The sequence below is a fragment of the Chrysochloris asiatica genome, unplaced genomic scaffold, assembly GCF_000296735.1.
Source record: "Chrysochloris asiatica unplaced genomic scaffold, ChrAsi1.0 scaffold00092, whole genome shotgun sequence".
NCBI lineage: Eukaryota > Metazoa > Chordata > Mammalia > Afrosoricida > Chrysochloridae > Chrysochloris > Chrysochloris asiatica.
The window spans coordinates 3,056,180-3,066,036 of record NW_006408610.1 but is presented as its reverse complement, the minus strand read 5'-3'; positions in this window follow the sequence as shown (position 1 = coordinate 3,066,036).

Genomic DNA, 9,857 nt, shown 5'->3' with positions numbered 1-9,857 from the left:
GGTTGTAGTCTTTCACCATACTTATTCAACCTGTATGCTGAGCAAATAATCTGAGAAGCTGGGTTCGATGAAGAAAAACATGGCATCAGGTTTGGAGGAAGACTCATTAACAACCTGTGATATTCAGATGATACAACCTTGCTTGCTGATAGTGAAGAAGACTTGAAATATTTACTGATGAAAATCAAAGAGCATAGCCTTCGGTGTGGATTGCATCTCAATGTAAGGAAAATGAAAATCGTCACCACTGGACCAATAAACAACATTCTTCTCAACAGAGAAAAGATTGAAGTTGTCAAGGACTTCATTCTTCTTGGATCAACTATCAACACTCCTGGAAGCAGCAGTCAAGAAATCAAATGATGTATTACATTAGGCAAATCTGCTGCACAGGACTGTTTTTAAGTGTTGAAGAGCAAAGATGTCAGCCTGACCCAAGACATGGTATTTTCGACAAACTCATATGCATGTGAAAGCTGGACAGTGAATAAGGAAGACCGTAGAATAATTGATGCTTTTGAGTTATGGTGTTGGAAGAGAATATTGAAAGTGCCATGGACTGCCAAAAGAACCAATAGATGTGTGTTGGAAGAAGTGCAGCCAGAGTACTCCTTGGTGGCCAGGATGGCCAAACTTCGTCTCTCATACTTTGGATACATTGTCAGGAGGGATCAGTTGCTGGAGAAGGATATCATGTTTGGTAGAGTGGAGGGTCAGAGAAAAAGAAGAAGGCCCCCAGCGAGATGGATTGGCAAAGTGGCAGCATCAATTGGCTCAAGTGTGGTAACAATTGTGAGTTTGGCCCAGGACCGGGCAGTGTTTTGTTCTGTTGTGCACAGGGTCACTATGAGTCGGTACCGACTCGATGGCACCTAACAACATACTCTGCCACATTCATAGTTGTGTTTGCAGAAAAGGTTAGTACTCATTTACCAATATCCTCTTTCAAACTTTTGTTTATCTGTGGGATATACATATTCCACTCTGCCTCCCAAACCTATTCAGCACGTGTCTGTCCATGTATCTACCTGCAGAACACTGTTGTTCAAGTTTATATATATATATATATAATCACTGCCAACCTCTATATACCCCCAGCCTCTGCATACCTCCCTGTGCCTTTACCTGTCTTCATCATTCTTTTGCCATCTCCCTCTTCTTGTCTATTGCTCTCCCTGTCACCCAAGTTAACATGTGTCTATCCTATAGCCAGTGAAATATTCAAGCTTTCCTCCAACTCCTGGCAAGCATCAAATAATGTTTCTTTTTTCTGTTTCAAACTCATAAGTTTGTGGGATATATAAATATATATATCCCAGTCCAGTCTTCCTCCGTTACCCATTCAGCCAATGTCTCAATCCATGTATCTACGCACTGAATACTATTGTTCTAAGGTTGTTTGTGTATCACTATTTACATCTGTTCCCTTTAACCCATGCATACCACCTGTCTTCATCGTCACTAAGGAACACTTGAGCTGTATTTTTTCCAAGACAGATCTATTTGTTCTTCTGGCCGTCCATGGTACTTTCAGTATTCTTCTCCAACATCATAATTCAAATGCACCAATTCTTCTACAGTCTTCCTTATTCACTGCCCAACTGTCACATACATATGAGGTGACTGAAAATGCCATGGCTTGGGTCAAGTATACCTCAGTCCTCAGAGTGACATATTTGCTCTTTAACACTTTATTTTTATTTTTTTTTTTAAAGGTTTTTATTGTGGATTGAGTGAAAGTTTACAGGGCACTCTTTAACACTTTAAAGAGCTCTTTTGCAGCATGTTGGCCTGATGCAATCAATTGTTTGGTAGTAAAAATGGTTTCAAAACTGGAAAGATTATCCCTTTGATTTCACAAGTCTCCATTTCTAGGCCAGACATTGTGCTAGCTACCTTCCATGTATAACTTCTCACCCTCCAAAATTAGAACTCTTATTATCCTTACATTTTAATGTGGAAACCGAGGCTCAGAGAGGCCAAGCAACCTAGGCAAGGTCACACTGCTCCCTAAGTGGCAGTCTGGAGACTCCAAAGTCACAAGCCCTGATGATGGGAAGGGAGGTGTTATTTTATTTTTGCCAACCTTTTTCCTTCCCCATTTCCCCTCCCTCCCTGCCTGTTATCCTCTGCCTGGTAAGTTTGCATCATTACTAGGGCCCAGGGGTCCAATTAGGGGTTCCCCCATGGGAACCGACTGAGGCAATCCCAGCCCCAAGAGGGCGTCCCTGAGCCAAAGTTTTAATTATCTACTATTGGTCTTCCTGAAACTCTGACCTGCCCAGGCTGGCTGTGTCTGGAGGCAGGACTGGCAGCCAGCAGGCCAGCATAGACACAGCACCCCCAGACTAGGAGTGAGGTGAAGCCTGGTTTCTGTCCCGCAACTGCTCCCTCAGTGGTCTGCCTCAGCAAGACTTCAGTTAATCCATTATATGGATTCATTTTTTTAAAAAATGGATTAAGTGATTTAATCTACTAAATGGATTAAATTAGTTAATATTTATACAGCATTTAAAATAGCACCCAATATATAATAAAGTTAGCACTGGATTGCTAACTGCAAGGTTTGGTGATTCAAACCCACCAGCTAGCTGCCCTTGGAAACTCTATACAGGGTCACCCTGAGTCAGACTGATTTGACTGCGTTTAACAACAACAATAACAACATGAGTGTTTGTTCAATTTTTAAAAATCAAGTCAGCCTGGGTGGGGGTGGAGAAAGGGGCAGGTTGAGGGCACAGAACTATTCTTGGACATGAAGATGGTTAGCACATTGTCTGCCTGGGTCTCTGCTCAATGTTGGGTGATTCATGTGTGGGCTGTCGGTATCTGTGATGTTTACAACCCAGCCTCCTAGCAGTACTGTCCAATGTGGGGCTGAGTTTACAGGGGACTGGGAGGAGGGATGAACAGGCTGCACCCAGCGTTTTAGACATTGAGGCAGAAGTCATCATCCCATTTTACAGATGAGGCTCCTAAGACTCAGAGAAGCAACTGATGTGTCCAAGACCTCAAAGAGGCAAAGCAGGATTTAAACTTCGGATTGTGCGACTCCTTGAGTCTCCCATCTCAGGCCACGGGGTCACACCAGCAGTCCCCAGAGTGACTCTGCTCTCCCTCAGCTTCCTGGCAGTCTGGGTTCTCAGTTTGGGTATTTGTATCTAGGAGCCTAGTCATCACTTTCTTAGGGCAGGGCTGAGATGACACAGGGGGTCTCTGAGGCCCAGCCCCACCCTCCAGGGCCTCCTGACCGTGACCCTGGCCTCCTTCAGCTTGGGTGTGCACCTCCCTCTGCAACCCGCAGCAGCAGTGCCAGACCCAAGCCAGAGAGAGCCCTCCTTGGACGCGGTTGCCTGGTAACCAGCCCTAAGTGAAGGAAACCCCAGCGGGCCATTAACATGGGGGCAGGCCAACCACCTGGCCCAGTCCCAGACCCTGCAGCCCCAGGTAGCCTTGAGAAGACTCTGATGGGCAGTTCACCCATAGTATGAAGGCAGGGTGCCCCTTGCACTGGGTGGGCTAAACAGGCAGGGAGGGAAGGAACTGGGCTGGCCACCCCTCAAAACCTTTGAACTGAGAAACAGGGGGAAGGTAATTTCTGATGGAGACCAAGGCCCAAGGCCTGACCAAGTGGAGAAGCGGGTAGCACTGGGTTGGAGTTAGGGCTGTGGGCATGCCCGCCCAGGTCTAAACCACCATCCTGGAAACAGCTGTGACTGCTCCGCCCAGGCCACTGAGGGCGGGAGGAGGGAATCCCTGGAGAGAGGCCCTGGATGGGGAGAGGAAAGGAAAGGAGGTGATTAGAGAGGTTGGCAGACGCTCTGGCAGGGGTGGGGGCAGCCTCATGCAACACTGAAGGAAACTGCATCAGCCTCTCCCCTTTTGCAGGGTCCCCCTGCTTCATTCACCTCACCCCCCAGGCCCAGGTTGGGGCCTCCATGGAGGGGCTGCAGGCAGCATGAGGCAGGCAGGTAGAACTCAGTCAGGTGATTTTCCATCCTTGGGGGGGGGGCAGGAAGTGGGGGCGTGCAGAAGATGGGCAAGTAAGGCAATGTCAGATCACAAAGCAGGTTTGGTGTACAGACTGAAGGAGCTGTTGGGAGAGCTGGGTTCTAGACCCATCTGCCTCAGACCCTGAGCACATGGCTGCCCTTCTGTGGGCCTCCATTTCCCCACGTAGAACTGGGGGCTGGAAACAGGCTGTTGTTGATCTGAGGTTTGATGTCCTGGTTACTAAGAGGCTGAGAAAGGGAATGAAGGGTTTTCAGAGGAGTTTTAGGCAGCAGAAGCTCCCTTCAGGCACTCATCTCTAGGCCTGGCTGGGTTTGTCCACCATTGTTACCTTTACTCCAAAGCCAGGGACTTAGCACTCAGGCCAGTGCAGTCTGTCCTAAAGGAGGGCCCTCCCCCAACTAGTGGGAGAGCCCCACAATGTCTACACCAGGAGCTCAGGCTAGGATGGAGGTGTCTTCAGAATGCTCGGAAGGGATGGCCAAACCCAAGCTGTCAGCTGCATGACTGACACATCTAACTCATTGAATCTTCATACAAGCTCTGTACCATGTTCTAGTCATGCCCATTTAATAGATAAGCAAACTGAGAGGTCAAGGGGTTTGCCTAAGATCAGACAACTCCATAGATCAAACCTCAGTGTGCTTGTTTTCCCAAACTTCTGTCTCATAAGGATGTTGTTGTAAGAACTAAATGGATAATGTTGATCAAGTGGCTGGCCGAGGGCCAGGCTTCTGGTTGATGTTCCTTGTCACATCCACCCATCAACAGAGATATTCTGCTAAGGGGTGACGGGGGTGGGGTTCAGGGTATATATGTGAAGAAGTAGAAAGGGCACAGTCCAGTAGCAGCGGCAGTAGCAAGTCTGGGGGACTCCCTGGAGGAGGCAGTGCCTATACCTGGCTCTGATAGGGTCGAGGAAGAGCATTGCTATGTGTCTAATGGAAAGGCGCCATCTTTCTCTGTGCCTCTGCCTGTAAGATGGCTTCAGTGCCACCTATGTCTCCTCTGGGGTGAGAGGGAACTCCTGCAAGAAGGAAAGAGATTTGTAAATAGCCTCATTAGAGGGCGCAGCATTATTATTAATAACCATGTCGGTAATGAGCTGAGTTCAGGAGCTGACCTTTTACCTTGCCTTCCCAGGGAGTGAGGAGCAGTAGTCAGTGCCCGGAGTGGGGCTTCTCAGAAGTGAGGATTTTGTCTCTCATACCTTGGACATGTTGTCAGAAGGATCAGTCAGTCCCTGGAGAAGGGCATCATGCTTGGTAAAGTGGAGGATTAGCGAAAAAACGAGGAAGACTCCCAATGAGCTGGGTTGACAGTGGCAGTAGCAATGGACTCAAACCTAACAATTGTGAGGATGTCGCCAGACCAGGCAGTGTTTTGTTCTGTTGGGCATGCATGGGGTCACTATAAGTCAGAACCAACTGGCAGGCACCAAACAACAGCAACAAGTTGTAACAGTGGAAGATAGCATTATAAAGGACTATTTATTCATTTACAACCTAACCCTTAGCATCCTGCTGGGACAATTAGTCCCTTGAATTAAGAGAAGTAAGACCACAGAACAGTAACTGGCCATTAGGATCTCAAACTGGGCTGTGCCTCAGCTCTCAGAAGACTTTGGGGCTGTTCTGGCCTGAATGAGCCCCATTTGGACTCAGAGAGATAGGAATGATCACCAGCATACTACTTGAACGTCCTGGACACCAAGAGCTAAGAACATTACCTCCCGTCCTGCCAAAACAGAAATAACAAAGTTCTTCTCTCACAGTTTTAGAGGCTCGACGTTTGAACTCACCAGCATCTGTAGACTCCGAATTCCTTAGAGATCATGGGTATCAATCTTCCTCTGGATCTAGGAAGTTCATAGCACAAGGACCTGGATCCAAAGAATGTGTGTCACTCTCTGCTCTTCTTTCTTGGTGGTAGTAGGTACCTCTCTTTCTGCTCCCAGAAAAATTCCCCTTACGTGGGATCAGGGCTGTGATGGGATTAAGGATGCTGAGTCCCACACTTAATCCTTTTACAGTAGATTGGTTTCTCACATCAGATCACATCATGGGGGCTCATCACAAAACGGCCACAACACATCATTACAGAGGTGCCAAGCCGCTGAGAATCGTGGCCCAACCAAGCAGACAGATGTTTTGGGGACACACAGTTCAATCTGTATCACTCCCCATTTCCACCTTCTACAGTAGTGGGGATGGGCTCTGTAGGAGGAAGAAGAGGATATAGTTGGTGAGTGTGTAGAGAACTACCTGTGACCTGAAGAGGCTATAAGCTAGGGGTCAAATTTACAAGGCTCTCAGAACACTTTTGGCTTCTGTATCTGTTTTGGGATGCACTAAAGTGTGTGCCTGCCAGTGGAAAGCACTTAACTATGAACAGAAAGGTTGGCAATTTGAATCCACCCAGAGGCAACTCGGAAGAAAGGCCTGGCAGGTCCGTCATTAAAAGCCTATGGAATGCAGTTCTACTCAGTAATACATGGGGTCACCTTGAGTCAAAACTGTCTCCAAGGCAACTAGTCCAGCCCCTCCCCCTCAGCTCTAACAGCTTCAACTGCTTCCTGTGTGTTGGAACTTGTAGACCTTTGGGGATCTGAGCAGGTGGGTACACTAGATGCCTTGGGTGGTTTGCCCCCATGAAGTTCCCTTGACCTTTGGCATGTCCACTTGTCCCTACTCCCATTGCACACACCTGTCCCCAGTCCCCGGGAAGCCTGGGGACTGGACAGGGCCAGGTTTCTTCAGAGAAGGTAACAGTGCTGTGGAGGCCTCATCCAAAATCAGATGACTCAAAGGGTTAGGGCAAATGAGACAGTGCTTCTATCTCTCCAGCCCCTCTCTCCCTGCAACAGATCCATTCCTGGCTAAAAATGAATGCTCCACTCCCAGCTGCCTCACAGGCTGCACATGCTCAGACCTGTCTTATTGAGAGATGCCCACTGAGGCCACTCAGCAAAACCCTCAAAATCCTCATTTCCTGGCCCACATCAGAGATGGGGAGGTCATACCTTCCTAAGACAGTTTTGGAGCCCTTTAAAAGGCTTGAGTGACATTTGTCTAGGATTTGCCCTGACTGGCTACACTGTATGAGGTGACAGAACTGGCCCTTCTCCCATCCCCTAATGTAGCCAGCTAGGAGCCCTTGGTTACTAACTGAAAGGTTAGTGATTGGAATCTGCCCAATGACTCCCTAGGAGAAAGACTTGGAGATCTATAGCGATCACAGCCCAGAAAACATTATGGGGTAGCTCTACTCAGTCACATGAGGTGACTATGAGTGGAGTCCACTCCACTGCACCTAACAACGACAGTGCACCTAGTAGAGGCCAAGGGAGAAAAGACACCTACTGTGTGCCAGATATTTTAATATAATCTCTTCTAAACATGAGACACCACCGCTGTGAGGAAGATATAATCCCATCTTTACAAATATGGCAAATGAAGCTTAGCGACGTCAAGTGGCTTGCACAAGGTCACATAGCTAGAAAGTAGCAACGAATGAATGATCTAACGGAGTGACTAAATGAGGGCGTGTGGCGGGCCCTCCAGGCACTGATTCGAGGGGCGCGGCGGGGACAGACAGTGCTCAGTTCTTGCGGCTGGGTCCCCGGAGGGCAGGCCCCACGCAGGCCTGCTGCACCCCGGGGCCCCAGGGAGTGCAGGCTCCCAGAGGCGCGGCCGAGCTCTGCCCCCACCCCGCGGTCCGCTCCGCCCCCGCTCCGCCCCCAGCCCGCCCCTCCCGGGACCGCAGACAGCGCCCGGCGGCGGCGCGAACGGCTGCGGGGAGGGAGGCTCCAGACTTGGTGCACACCACCAGTTCCCTCGCAAGGCCCGACCCGACACGACAAGGACCTATGGCCTCGGTGGCGTAGGAGGATGCGGCTTCGCCCCGGGGTAGCAGCAGCAGGAAACCGGGCATCCTGCAGGTAGGAGCAGCCCTCTTGGCGGGCGCGGAAACTTGGGCCGAGTTTGCGGGCGGCGCATGGGGAAGGGGCGGGTGGCGCTGCCCCAGGGCGCCCCTACTGGCCGGCCTGAGCATGGGGCGCGCCAGGCCTGGGCGGAGGCGGTGTGGTTTCTAGTTGCCTGGGCTCCGGGACTGTCCAGCTACCTAGCAGGGATCACGCCTCTGCTGCTACCTTTGCTGTACTTCGAAGCTCTTGGGGCCTGACAAGAGCTCCGGGGTTCCGGCCGGGCCTGGGCGCCTGATCCGGCAGCAGCGCGGGCCTGGCGAGAAGGATCTAAGGCCGAGCCCGCAGGCCTCCCGCGGGGCCCGGCTCACGTGGACATCCGGGGTGGGGATGGAAAGGGGAGGCAGGGGGCCGAACCTGGGAGCATCGGGCCTGGACGCGCCCTGCTGGGGACCGTATGGCCTTGTGGTTTCCTCGCCACCACTTGACTCACTCTTTGGCCGCAGCCCAGGCTGGCGGGATCGCCCCGAGGCTGTAGCTGTCCAGACTGTGCGGCCAGGCCGGGCCCCCCACCCCCACCCCAGCTCCGAGACCTCCTGCCGGCTTGCAGACGTCGGTGCTTGGGCCTGGCCACGTGCAGACGTGTACCCGGGGCCCGAGCGAGGGGAAAGAGGGGCGTACAGATGTGGGCCATGCACGTACGTGCAGGCACGAGTTTGCATGCGTGGCGGAGGCCTGTGTGTCAGCCTGCCGGGTTGCACGTGCGCCGCCTCGGGGCGTGCTAGCACCCGGAAGCCCGCGGGGTAGGATACGGCGGTAGCCCCAAAGTGAGGTCGGCTGTGGGCTGGGCTGAGGCTGAGGCTGATCCCCAATTCGTTTTCCCTCCCAGAGACTGATATGCCCCAGATTATGAGTTGTGGCTTCGGAAAGGGAAAGAGCCTCAGCCGGTGGAAGGTAGAGAACCCTAGGGGAGGAGAGGGGTCCTTGTTGCGGCCTCCGAGGAAAAAGCCAGGCGGTTGCTGGCCACAGCTGGCGAGTTTTCTGGTCTAACCTCGTCTAAACGAGGCTTTTCCTTAAAAAAGGAGGTGGGAGCAGAAATTGGGCCACAGAGCTGTTTGCTTCAGCTGCTGGATAGGGCAGGTCTGGCACCACCGTGGTAGACTCCTCTCCTAAACCCTTTCTAGGGTGGGTGCTGGACCAGGAGCTGCCTGCCCCCTCAGAAGGTGCTGTGACCCTGTTTATTGGGGTTTGGCTGCAAACTCTCACTGGCTTTTTTAATGGGTGTGTGCCTGGAGGAGGTACCTACATCTTGAGAGTTTTTAATGGGGAGGGGCCCCCATTGGGGCACTGTATTCTGGGCTCCCCACCACTTACTGGCAGGAGGTAAGGTCATCCCCATGTACCTCATTGTCTTCTGCTTTCTCCATGGAACCTCCGTCCCTCCCACAAAGACTCCTGAGGGCCCCAGGTAACCTTGCTCTATTGGCTGGGTCCCTGGTGCCAGGGTCTTAGGAAGTCTCCAGGGCAAAGGGCACAAGAGGGGCAGAGCCCAGGAGGGAAGGACTCCTGAGGCTGGAGGTGAGTTTGCAGTGTGGGCCTCCAGGGAGTTCATGGGGAAAGGTACCACTAGAGCCAGCACTTAATTAATCCAGCCTTCCTCTAGGGCAGCAGGGGAGCACAAAATCCCAAAAGCCATGCAACCTCTTCTTGCAAAGCTGCTGGGAAGCTGGGGGAGGGCCTGGAAAGGCTAGTGGTACTTGCCTGTGCATAGCTGTCTTCCTCAAGGAGCTCTGGTAGTGTAGTGGTTACGAATTGGGCTGTGAACTGCCAGGTCAGCAGTTTGAAACTACCAGCTGCTCCGCGGGAGAAAGATGAGGCTTTCTGCTCCCGTAAAGATTTACAGCCTCAGAAACCCTGTACAGGG